The sequence below is a fragment of the Zea mays genome, chromosome 6 (genome assembly GCF_902167145.1).
Source record: "Zea mays cultivar B73 chromosome 6, Zm-B73-REFERENCE-NAM-5.0, whole genome shotgun sequence".
Classification (NCBI taxonomy): Eukaryota; Viridiplantae; Streptophyta; class Magnoliopsida; order Poales; family Poaceae; genus Zea; species Zea mays.
Window position 1 is genome coordinate 64528763 of NC_050101.1, and position 14853 is coordinate 64543615.

The following is a 14853-nucleotide window of genomic DNA, read 5'->3' on the forward strand; positions in this document are numbered from 1 at the left end:
CTCATAAATGAGCCTCAAGTCTATTTTCAGTTGTAATTTATCTTCGGTTTCAGTTTCTCTCGCGTCTGCATAATAAAATTTACATTTTTGCAATTCTTTTTAATACTGGTCCGCATCTTTTTGATTACTAGAAAAAAACACCGTCAACCTGACATCCTGACAAGGGCGACACTTGTCTATGACACTACTCTCAAAGTAAATATGGAGTGCTAGTAGCTTGCAAATGCTTCGCTTCACTGATTTGATCGTAGATGCCATCTTGGAGGCTTGGAACAGGGCTTTCTCGGCATTCACGTGACTCGCGAGTGGGAAAAAAAAAAGTAGAAATGAGAAATTGCCATCCTCCTTTGTTGTTTCGGAGAGTTGCTGAATGGTTGTCAAATATAGAGAATACGGTTAGATAAAAAATAGCTAAATTTATAAAGTCTATTTAGAGAGTTGTTAGAGTTTTAAAAATAACTACATAAATTATGATTTATACAATATTTTAAAAAACTATTGGAGTTACTCTTACAACCTTGTTTTGTTTGGTCTACCGAAATTTATTGGGATAAATTGATCTAAGAAATAAGTTTTGTTTGGCTGCACTCGTACCTGGTTCAATCCATATGTATTATTAATGTAAATATGTTAAAAATTAACTAGAGATGACTACGAATGCAGCTAAACAAGTCCAACTGGTTTTTCATCACAGTCGGATAAAGGATCATAGTGCAGCCGAATAAAACCGTCCGATAAAGAGTGCATTATCGTTTATGAGGCAGTATATATATAGTCAGTTACCCGTGCGTTGCGACAGCTCATAACAATATCCACATAAATTACCACCAAAAAGATCTCAAGATTTTTTATTGATTGTCTCTGTTCTTCGCATAATTTTTTTATTTGACTAACTGAGTCGACATCGTGGTAAAGGAAAGGCCATATAGACAGGCGATACCAAGCCATCGAATGAGTACCATAGACAGCAAATCAGGAACCTCCATCCCTTGTCTTCCCCACTTCCAAGGTTTCGTAGAGCAGGAAGAGAAGGGAAGAGACAGTCATACCTGTTCGTTGGCGAAGAAGGACACGACGAAGACATGAACATCTAGAGGCGATATAGGTAGTATACCGCTAGATACATACAAGCAGAGAGCACGCAAGCGGAGAAAGAATCTCAGCCAGAGCAGCTCCAAACCGAGAGGCGCCCGCACCAGGCTTCAGTCCGAAAAGGGCAAGAGAATGCGAGTGCCTTTCAGACCTGGACCCGCCGAGGCGACACAACACCACCACCAACTCCGTAGCATATACCGACTCCTGCCGCACTACGGGCCTTGGTTGTCCAATATCTCAGATCTGAACTCGTCATCGCCAAGATAACCTAAGCGTGGCAGGCGCCATCGTGTCCTCCTCGGCGGCACGCACGAAGAAAAGCCAGGAGCAAGACCGACTCACCCGTACCCGCGTCGATGAGCGTCGTCGGCTTGCGGCTGCGACCGTGGATAGGGGCAGCAGTTTGGGGAGGAAGAACAGGGCGAAGGCTGGGAAGACGAACGGGATGTCCGATGACGGCGAAAACGATGGTGCGTGCATGCTGTGAAACACCCTCATGGACGTGTAATATCCACTGCGAGTCGGTGTCGGGGCTGGTGTCGGACGAATACGGGGAGGAGGTGCCTACTCCCACACCCTCTGCCGAGAATGGATGGCGTGGAGGTGGAAGGCATGCGGGGAGAGAGAAAAGAAGCAAGATAACGAATGAGGTAGCGACAACTGAGGCGATGACCATCATTATCGTGCGAGGTATAGATGGCCAAATAGGCCGTGTCTGGCGAGCTGGTCTAGGGCACGACTTATTTAATAGTGTCTGGGCCAGCCCAACACTATCGTCGTGTCATGCTTGGGCCGTAGCCTCAACACGTAATGCTGATCCGGTCCGACACGGTTATATATTTTTTTATTTTACAAAACTCGTATATACATATATACAATTTATATTCAATATTGAAAACAATTAACTATGATGTTCTACTGGTTAGTTGGCTTCACTCATTGTCTCCTGCCCTTCTTCGATTAGGGCTTATGTTCGAACCCCAACTCCTGCACCACTTTTTTCTAATATTTTACGCTAATTTAACCACCCAATTGGCTAACGGGCCGGACGTGGAGGTTGTGTGCATGTAGGGATGCAACGGGTTAATTTGAGATAGATGTAAGGGGTTATTTATAAAAATATGACGCAGAACGACCGTTGAAACTGGTGCTTTAAGTGTATATATATATATAGGGACGAACTAATGGAAGCCCAGGGCTTCCATTAGTACGGGAAGCCCCAGCCAGGTATACCTACGCGCAGGTAGGCGTGCATCCGATCGTGCACGGTTCTGGTTCAGGCAGATTTTAGCGTAAATCGTGAACCAAACCAACGTAAATTAGTACGAATTTTAGCGTAAATCGTAGATCTATTTCATAACGACGAATGGGGCCAATCATTACGGCGTAAAAATCGCGCGCTTCTGATCGTGCGCGGGTTATGGATCGGGCGAATTTTTGCGTAAAACGTGAACCAAAGCAGCGTAAATGGGTATGAATTTTAGCGTAAATCATAGATCTGTTTCGTAACGGCGAATGAGACCCAAAAATTACGGCGTAAAAATCGCGCGCGTCCGATCGTGCGCAGGTTCTGGCTCGGACGATTTTTTTGCGTAAAACGTGAAGCAAAACAACGTAAATGTGTACAAATTTTAGCGTAATCGTAAATTTGTTTCATAACAACGAATGTGGCCCAAAAATTACGCCGTAAAAATCGCGCGCTTCTGATCGTGCGCGGGTTATGGCTCGGGCGGATTTTTGTGTAAAATGTAATCCAAAATAGCGTAAATAGGTGTGAATTTTAGCATAAATCGTTGATCTGTTTCGTAACAAATTACAGAGTTTAAATCGCGCATGTTTAGCGTTAGTTTCCGTGCATGTCGCATAGAAGTTTTTGAACGTATAACACATCGACAAGACCATTTATTATGTAACAACCAAAAGGCAACACATGGTTCAGATCTCAAAAATAAGAAACCTGTCATTTCATATCCGTGAACCCATAAATGATATACAAAATATCCATCATGAGCGACACAATGATGGTCAGGATGTTAAAAAGATCCATCATTCATGTCGCACATAAATATAACAAAGATGGTAGATGTCATGCCATAAATCATGTCAATATATGTGCATGCTGAACCAATAACAGAAAACACAATTGAAAAAACAAAATCATCATAACACTTGGCTTCTGCTATAAAAATGCTTCTTATGCTTCTTTGTAGCCTATACATAGTTCCTCCATATGCTTTTATGATTCCTGAAAGAAATAGGATAAGTGAGATGAAAATAAAAGAATACGGTCCAAAACTTTAGTAACTTACTTCTTTATCCTCTAACATTTCTTTAGAACAATTATTATACATTTCTAGTACCACAATCGAGCCATACAAAAATTTTAAAGCCCAATGTTTTCCTGTTTACCCCATGAAAAGGAAGAACACGATGCCAAATAAACGCGCGCGCACACACACAATGGATAGAAACTTGACTGAGTTCAGCTACATGCATCTCCATGGACACTCTCAATTCCATTTCTGCTATAAATTGCAAAGTAAGTACCAAATGCCACACCAGAAAATACATAGAGGAAATGAAAGTGCATAGTAGCTGCTCAAGTATATAATAAACCATTATGTTGCTAGCATTTCAGACAGAAGATAAAAGAAAATATCTAATACCATGATAATGCAAACCATTACAATATGTTATATAATGCATGATGAGCAACGAAGAAGACTATTCCAGCTAGAACACAAGCTTCAATTGCTTGTGGATAGATGATGCCAGCAACATAAATCATATATAACAAGTGTTTGTTAACCAACAAAGTTGCATATCACCCATTCGCAGGTATCGGTTCTCAATCAGAATCAAATCAAATTTCTTACACAGCATAATCTAAAGGATCTCATCCCACAACACCATCCAGCACCCACAAAACCCCCATACCCATTCAACAAAGAATTAGGATTAACAAATTTACCACTTCAGATAGCAAGAAAAATCTTAGTGCACATTCTTAGTTAGTTCTTACTGTTGTTAATAAGGGCCATCAAGCGGAGGTAATGAATGGTCAATTGATCATAAAGCAACACACTATACAAACCTGATTAAGTTCTAATAAATAGACCGTAAAAACTTGATGGCTTGATATACTATTAAAATTAGAATAGGTAAGCGTAAATATTTCATTATGTCCTGGTTACCGAATTAACTTTAACACCCAATTTATATATGTAATGAAATAAAACTCATAATAAAACCTTTTCATCAGAATTGTAGGTCCTCCCTTCTTATATTATCACTGATGGACTCCTTACATAGTTGATCAGGTCATAAATTTTGCTTATTGTAGAGCATTCATGACTGGATCAAAAACAAAACACAAAGTGTACATGTAGATAACCCTAATTTGTCTAATTTGTGAGACATAAAGCTTACTGGACATATGCTATAGTAAATAATGCAGAAGAAATAGAATGTCAAGACAAAATATGGTTCAGCAGCAATCCTAGTCTTGTACCGAGATTTCGGCTTTTTTGCAAAGGAGATACGAGATTTACAAGCACAACTAAAGGTAAGATTTATTCAAAAAATGTCTGTTTTATCTAGTATACAACTAGAAACACAAATAAGTCTAGTATGCAACTAGAAGATAGATTATGAAATAAATAAGTAGTGTTACGTGAACATCTTTTTTGCCATGGTTTGTAATTGGTTGCAAATTACAGGACTGCATACGATTGAAACCTGAGCTAAGCTTTGATAGATAAAATACCAGCAACTAACAGGGTAGAGGTAAAAAGAACTTTTGGAGTATCAAAAATACTACAAGCTAGCGGCAACAAAAAATGGGTTACTAACATCTCTATAACACTTGCTACATAGGTGTTAGTTAGCCATACAAATTTCTAAAATTCTAAAAATAAATGTAAAATCTAGCAATTAAAATCAGAGGAACTCTACATCTGCTAACAAAGGAAACAATAATGCCCATTCGCACCACCAACCGTAACACCAACATGATTACCCATAACCTCCAATACCATCAACCAAATGACAGTTATTTGAAATTACTAAAAATCAGATTCAGTCAGATGCATATGCGACAATAAATAATGCAGAAAAAATAGAAATTAAAGTCAAGACAAAATATGGTTCAGCGGCATATTATGCAGGTAATCTCCAAATTTAAAACAAAGCGAGAATCCATGAACCGAAAGGATAGAGAAGCAGGAATCCAACCAGAAACCTGTTCTCTGTCCCCTGCTCTCCTTGGGTGGGTCTACCGCTAGTATGATATAGAGATAAAGAAGCAGAAACAACTTTGTATCGGCCTAGTCAAAGCTTGTAGGTTTGTAGCTACCAGAGATGTGGCATCAGACCAAAACTCCTTCAGTAATGACAACAAGATCGACAGACCAAACATACAGGATTAAAACATAGTGGTAGTTCTGCAAAATACCTCCGAGACCCAATTTTAATCACACAACACAGCTGAAACAAAATAGCTCCAGACTGAGCAAACCAAAAAGGTTATGTTCAAGAGATGGCCTCCTGCAACTGAGAGCAGTAGCTCCAGACCTATCGGAAGTTTTTTTATCTTCATAGGGGGCTACATAGCACAAGGAGTTGCTGGATCTGCTCAACGGAGGGAACGAAATATCTGCTCGCACAAGGTGTCAGTAATCACATATTGTTTGTTTCACATATTATCCAGGATACTAAGTATTCTTAAAAAATATTGAACAATCAACCTAGTTTCCTCTCTGAAGTTCTGTGATCCCAATCTATAATTCATTGATTTCTCCTTTTCCAGCAGACAACATCACTGGCTATCTATGCAATGGTGCTTACTCACATTACCCAAGCCCATAATAACTAATGACTTTGATTACTTTAGATAAAAGGAGTGGCAAACTTACGTTAATGATTTCCCATGAAATACAATTGGTGGAGCTATGGCAGCAATTATGCAAAAACAAATGTGGATCTGCACCATTCTTCAGCGCCTCTTCCCTCCTCTTGATATCCTACAGCCACAAAACAGAAGGCATGAGAACACCACCGATCAAGCACAACCACCTAAAAGTTCGTTAATGAACTGAATGATCATAAGCAACTGATGGTAAAAACTATGAGTACGTGGCATAAAACATACATTATAAGAATAAAAGATTCTAAACATTGTGAAAGCTCAATTATAAAAAACATTCTAAACATATTGTATGTCAAATAGTAGTGGAGCAGTGAAGCTTCATCATATAAGCCCCATGCGTATAAAAAGATTCTAAACATTGTGATTTGTGAAAGCCGAACTATGCTAAACAACCAAGTTCATCAAGGATTGTCTAAACAAATCTCAAATATATGTGAAAATCAACTTCACCCAAACAAATTTTACTTATGAAAATGAACACAATATTCCGGAATATTACACAGTCCTTTCAAGGCATTAGTACATAACCCCAACAAATGCAATTAGGCATTAATTTAAGGGAAACTTGACGGCAAGTAAAACACATGAATATTTTGTACAGTACAACCACCTAATCTCTTACCCATCATTAAAGTAGTAGTAGTTATATTATGAAATGAAAACACCTGAGCAAATGCCTGAAACTCACGGAGATCAACCAGCCACCATCGCGGTGGCGTGAAGCATCGGGACTTCAGCAGCAACAGCTAGACGAGCGGACGGCGATGTCCAGTTGCATCCTACATAGCAGCCATATCGCTCAATGCTCGTGAGGCTGCTGATCAGATCCTCTGCCCCTCCCCTGACCCGGTGCTCCCAACGCAAAGCCGATAGCCTTGGAATTGGACGGATTGGTCGGGTAGGGTTTTGAAAACGGCATGACTGGGGTTGCTTGCAGTTCCACGCTCCGCACATCCCCACCACCATCAACGTTGTTGCTGCTCGCCTCCTCCATGGCCACAGCTCCGGACCAGAGCGGGTGGATGAACCCTAAGCAAATGGTGGCGCTAGGGAGTAGGGCTTTGAGGTTTTGGTGGAGGACGAAAATGGAGCGGCGACCCGGGAGGGATTCTAGGGCGGATAATGGAACGAGCAGGAGGAGATGGTGCCACGAATAATGGGATGGTAGGCGATTGTGTGACGTGTCTTGGCTGACACATATGGCGGTCGGTTCGGGACGTGCAGTGTTGCATACCAGCCCGTTGAACTAGACCAGACCGCACCTTTTAGACTAGGGCTTCTTTTACTTATTCAAAGCCCAGGGCTCTTAATAGATATACTAACGAATGAGGTAGCGACAACTGAGGCGATGACCATCATTATCATGCGAGGTATAGATGGCCAAATAGGTCGTGTCTGGCGAGCTGGTCTGGGGCACGACTTATTTAATAGTGTCTAGGCCAGCCCGACACGATCGTCGTGTCATGCTTGGGCCGTAGCCTCAGCACGTAATGCTGATCCGGCCCAACACGGTTATATATTTTTATTTTAAAAAACTCGTATATACATATATACAATTTATATTCAATATTGAAAACAATTAACCATGATGTTCTACTGGTTAGTTGGCTTCACTCATTGTCTCCTGCCCTTCTTCGATCAGGGCTTAGGTTCGAACCCCAACTCCTGCACCACTTTTTTCTAATATTTTACGCTAATTTAACCACCCAATTGGCTAACGGGCCGGACGTGGAGGTTGTGTGCATGTAGGGATGCAACGGGTTAATTTGAGATAGATGTAAGGGGTTATTTATAAAAATATGACGCAGGACGACCGTTGAAACTGGTGCTTTAAGTGTGTGTGTGTATATATATACATATTATGAGAGGGTATATTAGGAGGCATGTGCTTCGAAATATTAGAGGAAACCTTTGTCGACCACCCAACCTGGTTGGACCGTACCAACGAGTGTCCCTACACCCCACGCTACGATGTAAGGTGTGTCCTCATCCATGCACCAGGTCAACCTCACCGACGTGTGTCGATCAAATTCCCGATCCAACAACCAACCTCCCGCGTGGGATGCAAGCCATGAATTGTGGTTCTGTTTTTTTTGCCAATGGCATAAATAGTTCACAGAGATAGCATAAAAACCCACCCAACCACTAGACCACATGCACATGCGTGTACATGCATGCAGATTCTATTTTTATGGTCCGATAATTATGGCAGATCGTGGTAGTTTTCATTGCATGTACGCAAATTTTGGATAACATTTTTGTTTGCATTCAACACGCGCAAAAATTGGATGGCCCCATAAATATATCATCACTCCAATAGCCATGCAACTAGGATCGTTATAACCAGTTTATGATATTTGATGATACTAATTATGCTACATTGTATAGATATTTAGCAATTTGGTACAGTGCGTAAGAATATGTTTCCTACTATATGCGCATAAATTTAGGATGACAGGAATGTGCAATGAATGGAAATTAATTGGCATGCATGGAAACAATAAAATTTTATTTTAAATGTTGCAATTCCTGCATAAATATAGAATCGCTCTAACAGCCATGCAGCTAGGCTCGTTACAACCATTTTATGATATATACTGATACTAATTATGTGACACGATCTTGTTATTTATGCAATACGGAACGCTATTTATGCAGTACGGAACGGAACGCTCCACGTGGTACACTAGTAGACGCATCTTCAGATTCGAGCGTAAAAACCGTTATGTGTGTAAATACCGAGCCATATGAGAGAGGTTGATAACTCTGGTGCATTGTATTCACAATCCTATTTTTATGGTAGATCCAAAAATTATGGGAGTCGAATACATGCAGTTTCTATTTTTATGCAGATCCAAAAATTATAGTAGATTGTGGGGGGTTTCCCTTGAATGCGTACAAATTTTGGATGATATTTTCATTTCCACTGCACGTGTGCAAAAAAATAGCATGACATGATTCATGCAGAGCATAATTCTTATACAAAGTCACATAAATACATACATCATGTAGCATAATTGATAAAAAACCTAATATCATCTCAACTAACAGCCCCCGCGGGAATTAGGGACAGTTTTATGGCAGACGTAAAAATCGTATTCATCGTCGTAAAAATCATCACTGGAATGCATAAATAGTGTAAATAGAAGGCATAAAACATAATCATCGATGACATAAACATGGATCTGATAGTTCACGGCCGGAGGACGATCCTGAGGCCGTTAGATCAAAGGATGCTGTCGAAGCCACCGGATCGGAAGAGTTGGTCATCAAAGGGCTCCAGAGCCACCCAAGCCTCACGTGGCCGCCATCGCTAGAGACGACTGCGCGTCGCACGGCCGTCGAAGCGACCCGCGTCTCTTGTGGTCACCACTGCTGCTGCCGAAGCCTACCACGCAACCGTCGTCGCCACCGAGCCTGGGGTGTGCCGTCGTCGCTCGTCCGCTTCGAAAGTGTCGTCGCCTCTTGCTTGTCCGCCTCGGGAGCATCGCTTTCGCTCGATTCTGAGGGAGTGGTCGCGGGTCACCAGCCTCGGGGCGGCACCGCCGCTGGCCCCCAGGATCACCTTCGCTCATGCCTGAGGGAACTACCTCCGCCGTTAAAACCTAATCCCTGGCTGTCTGGGGTGTTTTTATAGCCACTCTATGGCTGAACCGGATGGCACCGTTGGGCCAGGGTTTCCTCTAGTTATTGGAAGCCCAAGGCTTATCATATATAAACTATATATAATATGTATACTTATGTGCCTGTGGTTATACCTGTGGGTTTGTGATACCAGTGGATAGCGGGTATAGATAGTGTATTGTACCCGTCGTGGGTATCGAGTACGGGTGTGGGTTTGATATTAAACCTGCATGTGCAGGTTTATAAACCCTCTACCCATGATGTCGGCGTTTCGGACCCACGAGGACCGTCAACCGACCAGTGAATTTGTTGCTGCGTGCCCCTGCCCAGATGGGTTGATGCAAGATGGAACACAAGCGGGGTAATGAGGCTTATATTATCTTGCACCGGGGTGCTCGTAGTAGGGGTTACAAGCGTCGCGAGAGAGCGAGGGCAAGAGCGAGAGAGAGTCCGTACGTGCGTCCGTCTCTGCCTGTCTCGTCTGCCCCGCGTCCCTGCGTCCACGTCTGTTAACGTCTGTCAACGTGCCTTAGGAAGGCCCTGGACATCCCCTTTTATAGATACAAGGAGATGCCCAGCTGTACAATGGGGTGTAGCTACGTGATAACGTGGCTGGCGGAGAAGCGCCTTGAGCCCTGTACATGTGTGCTAATGTGGCTGTCGGGGAAGTTCCTTGAGCCCTGTAGAAGCATAGCTGGCGGTGCGGCATGGATGTTGCTGATGTTCCCTTGCTTCCGTAGGAGGTCAAGAGCAATCCGACGTCATGGGAGCACGTGGGGAACCATCATTACCTGCTACCGGAGTAACCTTAGATGGGACACCGGTCTTGTTTCTTCATAGCCTGAGGCAGCTAGCTAGGGGTAGGGTAATGATGTATCCCCTGTAGCGTAGTCGGTCCGAGGCTGAGGTCGGGCGAGGCGGAGATCTTTTCCCGAGGCCGAGGCCGAGGCCTGAGGTCGGGCGAGGCGGAGCTCCCTGTTGCGCCCGAGGCCGAACTCGTGGGAGATCGTGACTCAGTTTTACCCTGATGGTTGGCACAGTAGCCGGAGCGGGGCGAACAGTGTTGTTTTCCTGTCAGATCGGTCAGTAAAGGGGCGAAGTGATTGCGGTCACTTCGACCTTGCCGACTGAGGCACGCATGTCAGGATAAGGTGTCAGACGATCCCCGCATTAAATGCGCATGTGATATGGTCGGTTGGTAGGGCGATCCGGCCGAGGTCGCTGCACGACAAAGTCTGCCCGAGCTGGGCTTCGGGTGAGCCGAGGGTGCGTCTGCTGACTGAGGGGACCCTCGGGCGAGGCGCGAATCTGTCCGGGACTACTGTTCCCGCTCGAGGCTGGGCTCACAGCAGCAGTATTAGCAGTTTCTGGGGATTTTTCGGGAGTAATTAGTGTTAATCAGTATGAGAATCATGTAGGGCTTTTTCTTATATTTCCAACAAGTACTTATGCGCTCAAATCGGAATTATATTTTAAAAGTTATCGCTGTTTGAATCCGAGTATGTCGCTGCCCAAATCAGAAAAAAAAACAGATTGCAGGGTTTATTTTGTGGACCGTTTAGAGGTAATTAGATGTTAGAATTTAATCATGAGTCGTATACAAAACTTGTGGGAAATTTTATGTAGTTGTCTCTAAAGTTTTTGTTTGACACCACTGCTGTCCTAATTTTTAAGTTATGGAATTGTTAAGCAGCGCCGCTGCAGTTTGGTTAGTGAGGGGAGAATTGTTACCACGGCGGGGTTGAGATTGCGCGTAGGTGCGGTGTTGTCTTTGAGTTTTTTTATGTGAATTTGGTGCACTAAGTTGGGTGTCAAAAACAGGTGGTGGACTTCCGGATCGTTCTTAGGGATTTTGCCCAAACTTCGGTGAAGGCAAGTAAAACTGTGATGGTTATTCCGTCTGTCAGATGAGGAATCTTATACTTGTTTATGTTGTGCTATCATGTTCAAATTCATATTTTCTTTTGAGTACCATCATTTGAAAATGTTCATGTTTCATGGATTTCGTATGTTGAGTTTGAGGTTTGATTATGTTACTCAAGTGGTTATTATGTGAATGGTTGGAAGTAAATGCCTAGCACATTTTTATTTGGGAAGAACTTATGATGTTGTCATGCATAATGCACTCATCATCCATTGCATTGAAGTTTCGTCGCGATCTTATGGTCCGACCGTACCGGTACATTGAGCATCATATGTTGCCCGAGAAGGGGTATGGTGCAGCTTCATATCCTTAGAGATATGGAGGCAGAAGTCATTATTGCATTTGTAGCCATGTGCATTCATGGGAGAGGTGTTGAATCTATTATGTGGATGTGGATAATTTGGACTTGTGCATGGTGATTCTACTTGGCGTTGAGCTTTTAGTTACTTGTTTACTTGCTGCAATTTACTGTTCAAAAGAAAAGAAAGAAGTCATGAACACGTGGTTGTGTAAGCACAGTTGATTTACAATGTCCTATTTGTTGTTGTTATGTTTACTTGCTGAGATGTGTTATCTCACATCTTGCATTGTTTTATGCAGGCACCTAATTTCTGATTTGGGAATAGAGGGATGTAGCAGCACGGCCACTACACCTTTAATAAAGGAACCACCATTTAATAATGTTGTTAATCAGAGTTGGACAAGTCTAGTGAATTGCTTTGTTCTTGGTTGAGCGTTTATTTTGGGGTGGGCTGAGTTTCTTATCCCATTTGTTTTGCTTCAGTTGGGTCATAATTAAGTTTTACCACTTTTGCATTTCAGTTTCTACTATGTGAATTATATGTCTTTATATCTTGTATGAGCTTCATGTTTCCCCTCCTTGTTATGCTAGTTTTCAAAGGAGGTGCTGCCGGATTTTGCTATATATTCTTTCTTTATTACTTCTCTTGTGTTGAGTAAGTTTGGTGGGTGGGGTTTGTGGTATTATCCATTGTATGTGACCAGTAGGGTGTTACAATTCCTCTGTGTGAGGGCAGATTCTTCGGCTTTAGTAGCCGAAGAGGTCTCGCCGCCAAATTCGGGCACTTCGGCCGGTTCAATATATCATGGCCGGTGAGTAAGGACCTTCACCTTTTTCCTCTTCGGCGCGGGCTCGCTTGGAGCAGCGTCCTTCCCGGAAGTTGCACTCTTTCTCTTCTACTCCCGCGACGGGTAGTGGTAATCAGGGTACATAAACCCAATAGCATCGAAAACTCTATTCAGCCTCTTCTTCTTCCGGCCTCCGAAGGCCGCAGATAACGTGTTATCTTCTGCCTTTGAGTATGGCCCAAGCAGTTCATCGTTTGTAGCTTCGATACATTTCAGTCAATCATCATCTGTCTCAACAAACTTACCTTCATATCTGAAGGTGTATTTCAACCTAATCAGCCCACCTTCGTCAGACTTGCTGATAGTCTCCTTTGGCATTTCCCATTTCTCTACAAGTGGCCATACTCTGAAGGCTATGTGCTCCTACACTAAATCCCTTGTCCCGATGAAAGAGCAAACTATGCCAAAGGCCTTTCGGCATTCTTCGGCTGCTTCATCAATTTCCACCTTCGGCTTCCGGAGGCCGAAACGCTGCCAGATAGGGCGCATGATGATCTCCTTAATATCCTCTCGTGCTTTTAAATCATTTTTCACATAGAACCATTCCTTCATCCAATCTCCGGGCCATCTCTTCCAAAAAGTCGGCACGGGGCAGCTTGACCCAGAGCGAGCAACGAAGCTATAGCAGCCAAAATTGTTATGGTATTGCTCTTTGCCCCAGGGTTTCGTCTCATATAACTGTTCGTCAATACTGCAGAAACTTTTGCATTTGGCTCCAAGCCCTGGCTCCTCACGGCCCAGACGAAGATTCCCATTCTTATGATTGCTTCGGGAGTAATTTGATGAAGGTAAACCTGATATATTTTTAAAACTTCAACCACGAAATTGCTTAGGGGGAACCGAAGCCCAGCCTTGAAAAAGCTTCGGAAGATCACGACTTCATTCTCTTCGGGAGTAGGAGAAGTCATGTCTCCGTTGTCAGCCCTCACGATAGACACATCTCAAAAATAACTTCCCCTCATATTGTCGAGATGACTCTGTTTAATAGTTGATTTTCCAAAAACTGTATGACTTGGTCGCCAAGGTCGATCTTCGGAGTCTTAGCCACCGCTTTCCACATCATAACTATCACTATCACCGGTGTCTTCAGATAAACCTTCTAAAATCTCTCTAGTAATCTTCTCTGTATTTGTCTTCGCTATTGATTCAAGAAAGCCAAGATTCTTCTCCTCAGAAAGGCTCAGCTTCGTTTCAACAACAACTTTCTTGTCTTGAGACATCTCTTCAAAAATGTTGAAAATGTGCTCTTAAGGCCGAAGCTAAAAAATCTAAAAAGCCATGCAAAGCGTTTGTAGGCAAGAGCTAAAAATTGAGCAGGCAGAGTAGATGGCAAAAAGCGTGCCAAATGAGCTCGCGGTGTGCTCTTATTTATACGCCTAGTGCATTGCAAGTGGGAGGGCCCTGCTTGTCGTTGTCTGTTGCTATTCTAGCAAAGGGAAGGTGTTTTTTCGGACCTTTGGCTTATGGCCTTCGTCCATATCGCAATCTGAATTTATCATTCTAACAAATTAATATTGCGAGGGGCTATTGTTGGGGGCCTTCGGCTTCCGAAGGTCCTCAAAAACATGATTTAACAATGATTCTGGAGTATGATACATGAACAGGTACCTTCGGACTTAGGTCAAAACCACAGTGTGAAGAGGCACAAAGAATACGAAGGATGGCGCAGAGCCGAAGCTATGCGTAGGGGAGCTTCGGCGTGATAGCGGAAAAGGAAACCGACTTAAAGGGGAAAAGGCTATTTAGACCCCGATGAATTACTATAGAGTTATTAGCAAATGTAAAGGGCATGGGTGCAATTTTACATGGGCTGCGTCTCGTGCCTATAAATAGATGAACAGTGCTCCCGTACTGTTCACGCTGACTTGGCATTTGCTTTTGCGTCACGCTTGTACTTTTGCCTTCTTTCAAGTCGAAGGTACATTTGTAATTTGTTATCATTTCTATCTTTCTATAATAATAAAATAGAAATGATTTAATAGTAATATTTAAGTGTTTATGTTATTTCTCATCCTTTATATGAATCGTTCTTCATTATTTGTCATGCTGATGAAGGTATGTCCTTCATAACCTTCGTCCAAAACTCATTATATCCCAAGGGAAATAATGCTTTGAAGGACGAAGGACTTTAACG

The 14853-nt window shown here is 42.8% G+C and overlaps 1 long non-coding RNA gene and 1 pseudogene across 2 annotated transcripts; both read right to left on the reverse strand.

The window, feature by feature from the left end:
- Positions 1 to 5544: 5544 nt before the first annotated feature.
- LOC111589625 (uncharacterized) lies at positions 5545 to 5709 on the reverse strand (annotated as a pseudogene).
- Positions 5710 to 5775: 66 nt separating this feature from the next.
- LOC103629362 (uncharacterized) lies at positions 5776 to 6737 on the reverse strand. Of its 2 annotated transcripts, none has more exons than XR_554329.2 (2): positions 6009 to 6737; positions 5776 to 5918 (listed from the first exon to the last, which is right to left on the reverse strand). It is a non-coding gene; the product is annotated as an uncharacterized lncRNA (long non-coding RNA). The 2 variants fall into 2 exon arrangements; XR_554328.2 differs by having other exon boundaries at positions 5776 to 5922.
- Positions 6738 to 14853: the final 8116 nt, after the last annotated feature.